The sequence below is a fragment of the Artemia franciscana genome, unplaced genomic scaffold, assembly GCF_032884065.1.
Source record: "Artemia franciscana unplaced genomic scaffold, ASM3288406v1 Scaffold_1446, whole genome shotgun sequence".
Classification (NCBI taxonomy): domain Eukaryota; kingdom Metazoa; phylum Arthropoda; class Branchiopoda; order Anostraca; family Artemiidae; genus Artemia; species Artemia franciscana.
The window spans coordinates 57,101-72,801 of record NW_027062834.1 but is presented as its reverse complement, the minus strand read 5'-3'; the positions used below and the strand labels follow the sequence as shown (position 1 = coordinate 72,801).

Sequence of the window (15,701 nt, the reverse complement as noted above, 5' to 3'; positions counted from 1 at the left end):
AATTTTCTGATACTGAATATTTCTTAGGATATTCAAGCAATTTTATTCAATGTGTTTTTAGTAAAAATGTTTAATAGAAACTATGAACTAAATCCAGTGAACTTTGATTGTTCTTCTTAGCTTTTAAGCGATTCTATTTAGGTTAATTTTTGTAGATTCTCATCAGTCTTGGAGGTTTATATTTGAAAGACAAAATTAAAACATCTTACTTACTTTTCTAAATTGGAACTTTAGCACTATTAAGAGATAAAAACTAAACTATTGATGCTCCCCAGTATGAATTTTATTAATTCGTTCATTGGTGGAAGAAGTGGCGGTTCTGGGCCTGGGCAGGGGACACCTGCCCCCCCCCCAATTGTTGTGACCTCTTAAATTAAATTTCTTGTATTTTATATTTTATTACCCTGTGGTATACCTTGCTCCCTCCCCCCAGGTTGAGGCCTAAAACCACTAATGGGTGGAAGTTTTTAATAGAGACTATTAGACTTTTTTTTTTTTTAGCTTTAAAATACTTCCTTTGTTCCGATAAAGCTTGACAGTTTCGTCTCAATTCTTTAAGAACGACTCCTGAAACACAAAGGTCGTTTAATTGCAATAGGCAGCTTCTTTTAAATGGCTTAAAAACTTCAGTGTGATGAGTGAGTAATTGAGGGGGAGGTAGCCCCCTTTGATACATATTAACTTCTGTTTCCTTTGAAGTTTTAATGTTGCCTCTTACTTTCATTAAAAAAAAAGCTTTAAATTATTCTGAGCCATAGCAATTTAGAACAGTATACTTAAATAGCACGTACATCCAGCATTTGAAATGGCAATTCTTGCCACCAATGGTTACGTCTGGAAGAGAAACCAAATTGTAGGCCGTCCACTCTGCATCATTATAAAGACAAAATTAATCCATAGGGAGACCAGCATCTAGGACGGAAAAAGTCTTTCCATCTTCGATTTCCAGACCACTATATGCAAATTCATGTTGAATCTGTCATGTAAAAGTGGCTGGCTGACTGGTAATATTCCAAAAGTTTGGTATGAGATGGATGTGAACTATAAAATACGAGATCTAGTATACAAGACTTAGCAGAAAATCCGGAGAAAAAATTCCCTATTAAGAAGTAACATATGTATATTCAAATACGGACATTAATCTCCAGAATATTAATAAACTTCACGTAATACACACTCGAGAAGTTGAAAAAGCCTTTTTGGATAGTATTTGAAACTTTCAGTCATAACTTTTAAAATTCGAGCGATCCGTCATTTTCTGTTTTGACTGATGAAACTACTGATATGGTGAAGTACAAACAACTGAAAATTATATATTTTTTATTACATATCTGAAAGAAGATTGTTTGATCTAAATATTGTAGACCGTCCGAATAATGATTTTGACCTGATCTCTTTCAAACTTGATCGGGTTGTACCTGGTCTTTGGTCCTTCGAAAAAATCCACTCAAGTATAAAATTGAGCTGCCAAAGACAAAATTCAACAAATAAAGCAATGAAAAAGCTATTTTTTTAAGTAAACAATCTGTCTTCCAAATATAGACAGAATGTATGATTTAGAATGTCCTATAGTATTTATTTTTACGTTTTTATAGCAGCTGAATTCTCCCTTCATGCTTCAAGCGGTTGAGTTACCATTGCAGGATAAGATGACACAGGAGATATAGGGTCAATAAGGACCTCAAAGAAAAAAATTATGTGACATTGATATTTTTCCAATAAAACAGATGTGTCAAAATTTTAATTTGATATTACATCGGTTAGAAGAGGGTCACATAACCAAGAGGGAGGCTGTTTGTCCTCCTGTAGCTTTCGGCCTGTAAAATAGACACTAGAGCCTGTAATTTACAGAAATGTTTTTTTTTTTCTGTTGACATTAGAAGCAAAAAGTTTAGTAAAATGAAGCTTTAACATAACATGACAATAATTTTATCAATAAGAAAGGAGGTAACACCCTGGAGCCCCCTTGTTCAGACTAAGTCACAATATGGGATTATGGTCTAATATCTACCCTTCCTCCTTATACTCCTACGTATATTCATCTGATTATACAACTTGGGCAAATGAATGGACTTTTTAAGGCAGGTATAACCTCTCCCCACTTGCGCAATGACCCAAAAGACTTTCTAAATAATGACTGAGGTATAATTATATTCTTTTCTTTGTTCTTCTTATTGTTCTTAGCTATTCTTTAGATACCTTATTTTACGTTTTGGACAAAAAAAAATTCAGAAGGAACTTTGAGGGGACTTATGGGAGGCTTTTGTCGAGATATTTGTCTACGGCAGAATTTAACGATGGGGTTTTGTGCTGGTTCTCATTTTATGTCATGAAACTCAACGCTATTATGATTTACAGCTGATGGGATTAATCCAGAAATTGTGGCCATTTTTTGGATATTTATAAATTTGATCTGTATTTCGTGTGTATTTAATTTCTTAATGCTAAGTATTTTAACTTTATAGACTACCCAAAATGTGCAGAAAAAAATGTTTTTTAAAAAATGTATGTTTTGTTCTCAAGACTCTGTAAAAGAATTATTCGTCTAAAAAAATTTCAAAAAAATAAACAATTAGGGTACTTTTGAAATAAACGATTTATATATCATCTAAATTTGAAGTCAATAAGAAATACTGCAACTACTAGTATCAACTCACTTCTGAACCAACCTTGAAAGGCCAACATACTTCCTTTTCATCCAAATCTTTTGACAGCTCCAGTCTTTATCACCTTCTAAGAAGTTCTATCTTTCTGCATTCCTTTTTTATGAAGGCTCCCATCCCTTTTGTAGAACGGTGATTCAATTTCTGCTTTCAAAAATTGAATTTCGGTGATTGAATTTCTTCTTCTGTATTCCTTTTTTATGAACCCTGCCCATCCTTTTCGCAAAACGGTGATTGAATTTCTGCTCTCAAACTTTTGTATGACTTTAATTAATATGCTTTAAAACTTTGGTGTAAACTCAAGAAACACTCAAGAGGTATAAGTTTCACTAATTATTCTTGTACGATTACTTTAAGGGATTTTCACTTTTCTGTTGTTTGTCCCCACACTTTTCTAAAACTTGCTCAGTAATTTTTCTATCATAAATTTTTGTGTTCTTGCAATCTCATCCTCACTAGTAACAATTCTCTCCAACAGATGAGATGACGAGCTTGCTGGGCTGCTGATTTTGAGCACAGCTTATAACCTGCTTTGTTGTTTGTTTGTTTTTTATTGGGGGGGAGGGGTAAGTTTCTAGCTTTTTCAAACACAAACATTACTCCTTCTCCTGTTTTTCGCGACTCCTCCCTTATATCAACTTCATACGATACCAAAATATTTTCAGCGAGTCTCGTTTCCTTTTGATGTCCGTAGCAGAAAACAATGAAGTTTTCTTGGCATTTGCTATCTTGAAGATATAAACAAGAAAAAAAGCACTTATCTTGTAGCGAGCAGACCCACGGATGGCTGTGGCAATCAACATCGTGGCGGGCGGTCCGATGGACTGTGGAGACCTGCATGCGTTTATTACATCGTATTCTGGCATCCACAGCAACAGCTATAATATTATCCAATCATCTTGTCTAGTCATTGTATGTGTACTAAGAACCTTTTGTATGTAGAATCGTGTTTTTCATTGTGTAAAGAAATTCAGGTCTTGTCCCTACTTTTCCCAGCACGGTAGTCAACATGGTCCTCCTTTTTTACGGTTATCTTGAATACAAAATCCATCTTTTTTTGCAGTTTTGGACAATCATTCTAAAAGTATGGTGTCGAATTCATGATCAGACTAGACCTATATTGCCCGGGCAACTTGAAGTGTTGCAGCAACCTTTTTCGAATTCGCCGACTAAAGTGTTGCGAGAGCAACACTTTGGTTTTTTTCTTCGGTATCTGTTAAACGCTGAAGTTGTCAACCGATCTCAATTTTGAAATTGGTATGTTCTTTGGCAACCTTGACGACGTTAGGCCTCTCCTTGGTCCGTTGGCGGGATCAACTAAGCGATCTGATTGGCCGTGTATTAGGAAGAATGAAGTAAAGGTCTGTTTTGCTTATTCGCGTAATTACAACGCGCACCAAGGAAAAAAGGAATCTGTAATAAGCTTTAAATGCCGTATAACATATTTGACCGATGTTTCAGGGAACTTGTAAGTAAGAACCGGCTGTTAGGCTCGGTGATAAGGGTTTGGAAATTTTACTAGTTGGTGTACCCCAACCTTCGAGATTTTTGTTCCTGGTTTCAGTCTTATGTTTTCATGAAAATGGATCTCGAAGGTGAACGTAGATCAAACACGGCTTACAGTGGTGGATGTTGGACGTCCCAGATTCCGCATGTTTTAAAGGTGTCATCGAGGCAACCCGATTGAGAGACAGAATAAATATACAAATTTATGAAGAAACGGGAGAGTGACTGATAGTCCTGATTGTGGTGGGGAAAAAATGTTTTAAGTGTTAGCAGGACATTTAGGAAATGTAGAAAAATCGTATATTTAGAGGAAATAAAAACTTCTACAAATCTGTTCACAGTTTATTTAAGACAGATTGGTTCTGTTTTCTGTAACAGAAAGGGATATGGAATCGCCAGCAAAATGGTTAGCCAAGAATCTAATGACGTATTACAGTTACCACAACCCAGTTATCGTCGCACTAGAGACAAGTTAGCCAAAACTGATTTTTTTTTTCTTTCTTAGTTTCATTTTTAGTGTTTATACCAAGTGACTTGCATGATATGTAATATAAACATTTCTCATATTCGAAAGTTGACCTTCTCTTCCTTCTATCTTTGCCTATTATAAATTATTACAATATACTATAAGTTATTACATATTACAATATTTGCTACTGAACTTTTTACCTCTTGAGCTTTACTGTTCCGTGTTCTTTAGCCCTGTTTCGCATAACCAACGAATATAATTCCTCTTTTTCTATCTTGGACCATGTTTACTTCTCTTGTAAATATTAGACGACTACTATAGCTATATTTTTAAAGAGTTTTATTACTTGTTTTCATGATCAGAATCGTCGAAAACTTTTAATATCACTGTTTATATTTCCGATGCATTTTATTCACAGCCTTGTCACATGACATGTCCTATATTTAGTTGAGTTACACCTAGCGTATTCTTATCTAGAAAAGTTACGGATAACTTTATAATACCAACTAAGACCCATGACATAATTAGCTAATTGACTTTGCAACCAGTTAAACCTTATCCTGTTCAATCGTAGACATCGTGACGCATGAAAACTTAGAACAGTATCTTATACAATCTAGTTACTTTTCATGATCAAAATACCATAGATGAGACTGTATTAATTATTTTGAAACTACTTTATTGTTTTACGTTATCGTTTTAACCCGTTGCGTAAACACTTAATTCTGTCAGATTTACAGAGATCGAATACAATGTGCACTAATTTGCACAAGTTTCTAGCCCAAAGTGAACCAATTCTTACTTCTAAGTCCCTCTCCCATAATGGACGTCAAGTTCTCCGGAAACAAATAAATGGGTACACCAACTAGCCAAAGTTACAAACCCCTCATCACTGAAGATGATTGTAGCCTAACAGAAGATTATTACTTACAAGTCCCCCACAAGTCTTACCACTGGAACTAAATTGGTCTGACCATCAAATACACGGAAACAAATAATACGTACACTAACTAGCAAAAGTTGCAAACCCCTTATTGCCGAAGATGATTATCAGTTAACAGCGGACTGTTGCTTACAAGTTCCCTACATGTCTCACAATTGGTATCGACTTATTTTTTGTTTCAGTGTGTACCTTACTACTGAAGTTTTCAACCCCTTGAAACTTTCAAACTGGTTTATTTCATGAAGGGATTTTCTACCAAAAAATTTATGACACATACTTTGACCAGCTTATTAAAAGCTATCGATTGACGTCGAAAATTTCTGTTTATCTATCTTAGTTCAAAAGTTGACTTTACAGTCGATTATTACTTACCAAGTCCCCTACATGTCTTACCACTAGAACCAAATTGGTCTAACCATCAAATATACTGGAAACAAATAATAGGTAGACCTCCACCAAGTAGCGAAAGTTCCAAACCCCTCATTGCCGAAGATGATTATCAGCTAACAGACGACTGTTGCTTACGCGTCCTCTACATGTCTCACAATTTGTATCGGCCAATTTTTGGTTTCAGTGTGTACCTTACTATTGAAGTTGTCACCCCTTTGAAACTTTCTAACTGGTATACCTCATTATGGAACTTTTGTACCAAAAAATGGATGACATATACTTTGATCAGCTCATCAAGAGGTATCGATTGCCGTTGAAAAAAAAATTCTATCTGTCTTAGTTCTAAAGTTGATTTTTTTTGCCATAGGCCAACTTTCTAACGTCACCACTTAGAAAGGAGCAGAGAATAAGCTCCAATTTCTTTAGAAATGAGAGAAATTTTAAAGTTTATTAGCCACACCTGGAACGATTTCTCTATCACAATCCTAAGTCCGAAAAACCGAATGATAAACTCAGCTGAAATCACGAACAGAAATGGGTAGAAACAATAGATGGCAGCACTTTCGTACCCGTGAGAAAACACTGCTTTTTTGCTTCTGTCAAATTTTCTATTTATCACTCGAAGAAGATATATTGGCTGTGGGGCCGGGTAACTGCCGCATATATTTGACACTTATAGATTTTAGTCCATCTTCAACTTGAAAGTGGTTCCTGCCTGCTTGCCTGCTAGAACGGAACTTTCCACTCGAAAGTAGAAACATGGTTTGATGAAACAAAAGCTTGGCTACACAACTTCAAATACTCCTCTCTGACATAGGCTATATAACTCCACTTCACTTCGCACACCATAGTCTCTGGCTCGTGGACAAGCAAAAACGATCCTTTTTGTCCCCAGGCAAGAGTTCTGCGGAGCTTTCCAAAATGTAATACCATACTCATCAATCCGGCCTGAGGTCCACAGTTTCTATAAGAACTGCACAGGTTAGACCCTTACCAGTCTCCAGGAATAAGCCGAGATTGGCGGCATAGAAAAAAAACTCGGACAAAACCAAAGTGTTGCTCTCGCACACAATGATTAGGGTACTTTCGAAATAAAAGATTTATATATCATCTAAATTTGAAAGCAGTAAGAAATACTGCAGCTACTAGTATCAACTCACTTCTGAAGCAACCTTCAAAGGCCAATACAGATTTGCATTCTTCCTTTTCATTCAAATTTATTAACAGCCCCAGTCCTTATCACCTTCTAAGAAGTTCTAACTTTCTGCATTCCTTTTTATCAACCCTTCCCATCCTTTTCGCAGAACAGTGAATTAAGCTCAGTAAAATGGTTCAAATAGATTCCTTTTAGTGAATGGGCCAATCATAACTTCCAAAAGTATTTCTGTTATTTCCAAAAATCACGAGAATGCATTTGCATTCTGGCCTTCTTATCCACGCACCCCCTGAAACTAAGAGAGGTAGGGTTGAAAACAACAAAAAATCACCATCCTACCCGAAAATACTACAGAAAAGAAAAAATGTAGACTGACTGTTTAATATATATATATATATATATATATATATATATATATATATATATATATATATATATATATATATATATATATATATATATATATATATATATATATATATATATATATATATATATATATATATTTATATATATTTATATATATATATATATATATTATTGTCCATCTAAATTTGTTTCTTTTCTTTAGGAATCCTGGGTATGAGGTTGATTTTATTTTGATAATATGAGAGATAAAAACACACAGCTTGAAATAGGGAGTGTTTTCAGTAAAGTGAAAATTATTTTAAGTTCTTTAGATGGCACTGGGGATGCCAGTCCTACTTCTCTTAGTTTCTGCTCGTTTTAAGTTTCATTTAAATTTATTTACTCTTATTTGTTTTATTTTTACTTTTATTTGGCTTTCATTCTTCACTGAATACTTGTAGAAATATATGGAAAAAACTTTTGCATAGATTTTATTTTACAAAGGATTCAACATTTTCATTAAATAAGATTCATGCTGGGGTCTGGTTAAAAATAAAGCAGATATATGCTATATATAACATCTCCTTCTTAGGCCCAAATCCTTTAATCTATCAATAAACTCACTTAGGAAAAGCTCCCTTCTCCATTGATAAATGAATTAGGTACGCTAGCACAGGAAAAACTCTACACCATAATTGATCGAATAATCTTCAGGTTTACACCATCAAGCCCAGCACTGTCGGATCCAATCGAGCTGATGATCTTTGTCAATACAGCTGAATCCCAGTGACGAAATTCCATTTCCATTCCCCAGCCCTGCTCATGAGCAAACGACTGGCTGTTCACAAATGCTTAGAAACTTCTATTTTCCGATGAATATCTTCGTTCTAAGATTATCAAAATAACCGCCAAACTTGTCACACAACTCTTGTCTATCCTCTACAATCACTCCTTCTTTTGCGATTCGAGGGCCTTGAGTTAACCTTGGAGGTCTTGAGCTAACCAGTTCAGGGATAACTATCAATTTCTTTTCGGATCTGCTTTATTTTCTTGAAAAAGTGTCAACTAATACTGTTTCTTTATTTCCTTTTAAGTCCTTATTTTCTTTTATTTCTTTTTATTTCCTTTTAAGCCTTATATTGAAGATATCAGCTAATCTTCAAATACAACATCCTGCTGTTCAAATATGTTAACTAGCTCTTCCTCAATCCATAATTCTCTCGGCATATTTGGTCTCTGTTTGAGTGTGTTCAGTGGACGAGTTTTATTATATGCAGTAGTTATAATACTACCAAATTACACCAAAGCTTCACACGGGTCATCCTGGTTCAAGACAGGTTCAAAAGATGTTTCACTTATTTCTTCTTTAAACCTCTGAACTTTTCTAGGCTTAATCGCTCGAACAGCTTTGATTCGCTTTTTCTGGCGTGAAACTTGTAACTAGAAACTAAATTCCACTGGGAAATGATATTCAATACAATATTTAAAAACGCATTTCGGGTATACTTTGAAAAGACAAACAAACTGTCAATTAGGGTCGCAGAGTGATCCGTGATCCTAGTAGGTATTGCTACTGATTCTGATTCTTTTTATTTATAAACTAAATACAACCTCAAAAACGCTATTCCCGGCTGGGAGTCTAGCTCGTATCACCGGGCAACCCATAACAAATAAAAACAAGATAATATACTACATATAATATTACTGTATTATACACAATTGAAGTTTTAAAAAGTTTTTGCTGTTTTAAAAAGTAAAGTTAAGAGAAAGAGTCAAACTTTAGCTCAAGGAGCGGGGCGTTGAGGAGGAAGAGCCTCTTTCATATACGGAGTAATTTCTGTTCGTTTTAAGTTTTAATGCTGCTCCTTACTTTTATTCTAAAAACTTGTTTTTTTCTTATTCAGTTTCTGGTTTTTTTTTTTAATTAATACATGTTTTGATCTTGGCTCTCCGCACATAAATACTTAAAACAAAATTTGCATATTAATTATTTTGTTTTGGTTAAATGGCTTTCTCATAGTTATAATTGGAAGATTTTGAGAAAAAAGAAGCAGGGAAGGAGGCCTAGATGCCGTCCAATTTTTTGATCAAACAGTTCGTGGTAACGAACTGTAATAAGGAGCGACCCGGCTCAATAGTAACCGAAACTCTAAAAAATGAAATTTTGAAACCAATGGTTACATCAAAAGAATCGCATTTTAATGCTGATTTAAATATATAAGTTTCATCGAGATTGGCCATACCCATCAAAAGTTACGAGCCTGAGAAAATTTGAATCATTTTAGAAAGTAGAGGTAAACACCACCTAAAAGTCATACGATCTTAACGAAAATCACACCATCAGATTCAGCGCATCAGAGAACCCTTTTGTATAGGTTTCAAGCTCCTATCAACAAAAATAAAAAAAACAAGTTTTTTTTTAACTGAAAGTAAGGAGCGATATTAAAACTTAAAACGACCAGAAATTACTTCGTATATGAAAGAGGCTGCTTCCTCATCAACGCCCCGCTCTTTACGCTAAAGTTTGACTCTTTCTCTCAATTCTTCTTTTTAAAACAGTAAAAAACTTTAGCGTAAAGAGCGGGGCGTTGATGAGGAAGCAGCCTCTTTCATATATGAAGTAATTTCTGGTCGTTTTAAGTTTCAATGTCGCTCCTTCTTTCAGTTAAAAAAACTTGTTTTTTTATTTAATTTCTGAATGTTTTTGAATCAATGCATGTTTTGATTTTGGCTCTCCGCAGAGGAATAATTAAAACGAAATTTGTATTTTTTTTTTTTTTCGGCCAAATGGCTTTCTCATAATTTTGATCGAATGATTTTGAGAAAAAAGAGTGAGGGAGGGAGCCTAGTTACTCTCCAATTTTTTGTTTAATTAAAAAGGCAACTAGAACTTTTAATTTTTTACGAATCTTTTTATTAGTAAAAGATTTACGTAACTTATAAATTAGATTACGCAAAGAACTTTTGTATTCTCATATTTTTATTACATATATGAGGGGGTTCGCCCCCATGTCAGTACCTCGCTCTTTACACTAAAGCTTAAATTTTGTCCCAATTCATTAAGAATGACCCCATAATCACAAAAGCCGTAGAATAAATAGTTGAAATTACTAAAAATACTTTAGCGTAAAGAGCGAGGTATTAGGAGGAGGTGAGCCCCTCAAATGGGTAATAATTTCTGTTTGTTTTAAGTTTTAATGCTGTTCCTTACTTCCAGCTGAAAGAACTTTTTCATATTTATTTTTTCATTGTTTTTTTTTTAAATAATGCTAGTAAATCCTGCGCTCCCTTTATGGAGATTTTCTTCCCCCATGACAAATTATCGATGGAAAGTTCCCCCAGCATATCCCCCTCTTCTCAACCCCTCCCCCCAACCAAAAAAATCCTCCTGAAAACGCCTGCACACTTCCCAATAACCATTACTATATGTAAGCACTGGTCAAAGTTTATAACTTGTTGCCCCTCCCACGGGGACTTTGGGGGAGTAAGTCGTCCCCAAAGACATAGTTTTAGAGTTTTTGACTACGCTGAATAAAATGGCTATCTCAGAATTTTGATCTGTTGACTTTGGTAAAATAATTAGCGTGGGAGGGGGCCTAGGTGCCCTCCAATTTTTTTGGTCACTTAAAAAGAGAACTAGAACTTTTCATTTCCGTTATAATGAGTCCTCTTACAAGATTCTAGGACAACTGGGTCGATACGATCACCCCTGGGAAAAAAAATAAATAAATAAAAATAAACACGCATCCGTGATCAGCCTTCTGGCAAAAAATACAAAATTCCACGTTTTTGTAGATAGGAGTTTGAAACTTCTACAGTAGGGTTCTCTGATACGCTGAATCTGATGGTATGATTTTTGTTAAGATTCTATGACTTCTAGGGGGCGTTTCCCCCTATTTTCTAAAATAACGCAAATTTTCTCAGGCTCGTAACTTTTGATGGGTAAGACTAAACTTGATGAAACTTATATAGTTAAAATCAGCATTAAAATGCGATTCTTTTGATGTAGGTATTGGTATCAAAAGGTATTCCATTTTTTAGAGTTTTGGTTACTATTGAGCCGGGTCGCTCCTTACTACAGTTCGTTACCACGAACTGTTTGAAAATGTGGATTTTCGCATTTTTTGCCAGAAGACGAATCACGGATGCATGTTTATTTGTTTTTTTTAGTTTTTTTGTTGTTTTTTTCCCAGGGGTGATCGTATCGACTCAGGGGTCCAAGAATGTCGCGAAAGGGCTCATTCTAACGGGAATTAAAAGTTCTAGTGCCCTTTTAAGTGACCAAGAAAATTGGAGGCCACCTACGCCCCCTCCCACGCTCATTTTTTCCCCAAAGTCACCGGATCAAAATTCTGAGATAGCCATTTTATTCATCATAGTTGAAAAACCTAATAACGATGTCTTTGGGGACGACTTACTCCCCCGCAGTCTTTGACCTGTTTTTACATATAGTAATGGTTACTGGGAAGTGTACAGACGTTTTCAGGGGGATTTTTTTTGGTTTGGGGGGAGATTTGAAGGGGGGATACGTGGGAGGATCTTTCCATGGAGGAACTTCTCATGGGGGAAGAGACTTTCAATGGAGGCGGCGCAGGATTTTCTAGCATTATTAAAAAAAAACAATGAAAAATAAATATGAAAAGTTTTTTCTACTGAAAGTGAGGAGCAGCATTAAAACTTAAAACGAACAGAAACTATTACGCATATGAGGGGTTGACCTCCTCGTAATATCTCGCTCTTTACGCCAATCGACGAGGGGTGAGCCCCCTCATATACGCAATAAAAACTTACGAATATAGAAGTTTGCTACGTAAGTTAATTCGTAAGTTACGTATATGTTTTACCTATGAAAACGTTCGTAAAAAATTAAAAGTTATAGTTGCCTTTTTAAGTAATAATATGAAAAAAACTTCGTTTTCTTAAAGAGTTAAAGAGGCTGCGTCCCAAAGTCGAACCTTAAAACGCACAGGAATTAGAAGAGGCAGTTGGGGGGCTGCCGTCCCCAAACCCCCAGCTTTTAAAGACTCTTTTGTACAGGTTTTTTTTTTTGTGGGGGGACTTCATTGTTACTAATTACTAGTTTCGGCGCAATGGTTCTCCTGTCCTCTTGTGTTTAACATTTTTCGAAGTTATTCCATTATTCATTCATTTCAATTTTTTTTTAATTAAAAGAGGGCCTTTCCGAAGCCAAGAGCGGGGGGTTAGCAAAAAAACAAAAAACCTGTACAAAAGAGTCTTTAAAAGCTGGGGGTTTGGGGGGCGGCAGCCCCCCAACTGCCTCTTCTAATTCCTGTACGTTTTAAGGTTCGACTTTGGGACGCAGCCTCTTTAAATCTTTAAGAAAACGAAGTTTTTTTCATATTATTTCTGTACGTTTTTCTACAATCCATGGTGGATGTAATTTAATAATTCCTGTACTCCTCGTACAGGAATTAGGAGAGGAACTTGGGTGGCTGCCGCCCCCCCGCTTTTAAATCATTGTATAAAATAGAAAAAAATTTAGATAGAATGACCGAAATGTTTCTTTTGCTCATAAGAAGCTAATATTCTGTTATCTCTCAATTGATAAGCTGTCCAGGTGTTATCAAAATTATACACTTTTATTTTGATGTTGTGAAAAAAACCGCCCGTAAGGGACTTGAACCCTTGACCAGAGGATTAAAAGTCCCATGCTCTACCGACTGAGCTAATCACTTGCATGTGTGTAAATATAACTTCTCAATAACTTTTAAAAATTTCAAATTAACATGGGCTCTTATGGAGAGAAATGCGTTAATTAAGTAGCTAATGTGTGGTTTCTGCAAAACAGGGAAGGAGTTATCGGATCGAGCTGAAATTTTGCGAATAAGCTCCTGGGCCGTAGGGGACCTTAACTTGTGAATTTTAGCCCGATCGGACAACGTTAAAAGGGGGGGGGGGGGGGGTTGGGGGGTCAAAACTTTCGGGGGGTTAAGATTTTCCTACGATACTTTCCAGGAAAATTACTCGGAGAATTTCGCATCGAATGAGTCCTCGTACACCCAGATCCGATGTCGGCTGTGACCTCTAGGCGTCGAGGAAAAAAAAGAAAATGAAATTTAAGTGCCTATGCGTGGTTTCTAAAAAACATGGAAGGAGTTATCGGATCGAGCTGAAATTTCGCGGATACGTTCCTGGGCCCTAGGGGACCTTAACTTATGAATTTCAGCCCGATCGGACAACGTTAAAGGGGGGCTGGGGTTGACGGGTCGAAACTTTCGGCCAGATTTTCCCCATGAAGGAAAAGTTGGAGGGGGATGAAATTTGGCAGGTTTCTTAGTTGAAGCTCGGGCTACAAAATGCAACCCTCCCCATCCCTCTGCAACCACTGGAACCGAAGATCGCTTAACATTGTCGTGTGTCGCCTCTTTATAGAGGCACGAGTGTGCCTCCTTGATCAAAAATTGGAGGGCAACTAGGCCTCCTCCCTCGCTCCTTTTTTCTCAAAATCTTCCGATTAAAACTATGAAAAAGCCATTTAGCCCCCAAAAATTAATGTGCAAATTTCGTTTAAATTATTTATGTGCGGAGAGCCGATCAAAACATGCATTAATTCAAAAACGTCCAGAAATTAAACAAAAAAAAACAACTTTTTTTTAAATGAAAGTAAGGAGCGAGATTAAAACTTAAAACGGACAAAAATTACTCCGTGTATGAAAGGGGCTTTTCCTCCTCAACGCCCCGCTCTTTATGCTAAAGTTTTTTACTGTTTAAAATGTAGAGTTAAGAGAAAGAGTTAAGAGATGCTTTAGCGTATGTTTTAGCAAGCATTAGGTCATGTTCTAATGCTTGCTGTCTGCTGAAATTAGTTGTTTGGAGCGTCTTTAAGCTGGGATTTTTTATTTTGAGAATTCGTGTCACCAAAACTGAAATTAGCAATTTTAATTCTGTCAAAACACCTATTACAGGGTAAAACTTTGTTTTTCATAGTAGATAGCCTAATGAAGTGCTAACGGTCACTGTAGATCAGCTGTGGAATTGTTCCAGTACTGATTCCTAAAATTTTCTGATATTGAATATTTCTTAGGTCATTCAAGCAATTTTATCAATTTTTTTTTTAAATAAAAATGTTTAATAGAAACTATGAACTAAATCCAGCGAACTTTGGTTGTTTCTTTTAGCTTTTAAGTGATTTTAGAATGGTTCGTTTTCGTAGATTCTCATCAGTCTGGGAGTTTTGTATTTGAAAGAAAAAAATTAAAATATCTCCCTTACTGTTCTAAACTAGAACTCGAACACTATTAAAAGATAGAAACAAAGCTATTGATGCTCCACAGTATTCATTTTATTAATTCGTTCATTGGTGGAAGCAGTAGCGGTTCTGGGCCTGGGCAGGGGACACCTGCCCTCCCCCCTCCCAATTGTTGCGACCTCTGACATTAAATTTCTTTTATTTTATTTGTTATCACCCTGTGACATACCTTGCTCCCTCCCCCCAGGTTGAGGCCTAAAACATCTAATGGGTGGAAGTTTTTAATAGGGACTATTACACTTGTTTTTTTTTTAGTATTTGAAATATTTATTCAAGTGTTTTTTTTATTCTAATCAATCTGGGAGGTTTGTATTTTAGGGTAAGAAATTGAAATATTTTGATTTGTGTCCTAAATTGGAACTTGGCTACTATTGAAAAAAAACGAAGCTATTAATGTTTCACATTATTTGTTTTATTAGTTCGCTCATCTGTTGAAGTGTTTAATAGTAACTATGAACTAAATCCAATTGAATTTGTTTGCTTTTAAAACACTTTATTGCAATGATTTTTGGGGTATTCTATTCAATTTGGGATATAGAAATTGAAATATTTTACTTAGTGTCTTAATTGGAACTTGCGCACTATTTAAAAAAAACGGAGGTATTGATACTTTGAAAAGACAAACACACTGTCAATCAGGGTCACAGAGTTATCCCTGATCCAAGTAGGTATTGTTACTGGTTCTGGTTCTTTCCATTTACAAACTAAATACAACCTCAAAAACGGTGTGCCCGGCTGAAAGTATAGCGAGCATTATCGGACAACCAATAACAAATAAAAAAAAACTATATTACATAATATATTACTATATTATACACAATATATATATATATATATATATATATATATATATATATATATATATATATATATATATATATATATATATATATATATATATATATATATATATATATATATACTACCTGTTGCTAGTATATATATATACATATATA

The 15,701-nt window shown here is 35.4% G+C and overlaps 1 protein-coding gene across 1 annotated transcript in view; it reads left to right on the top strand.

The window, feature by feature from the left end:
- LOC136042549 (myb-like protein X) overlaps positions 1 to 15,701 on the top strand; it is a 90,819-nt gene that overhangs the window by 19,507 nt on the left and 55,611 nt on the right. The window lies entirely within an intron of this gene.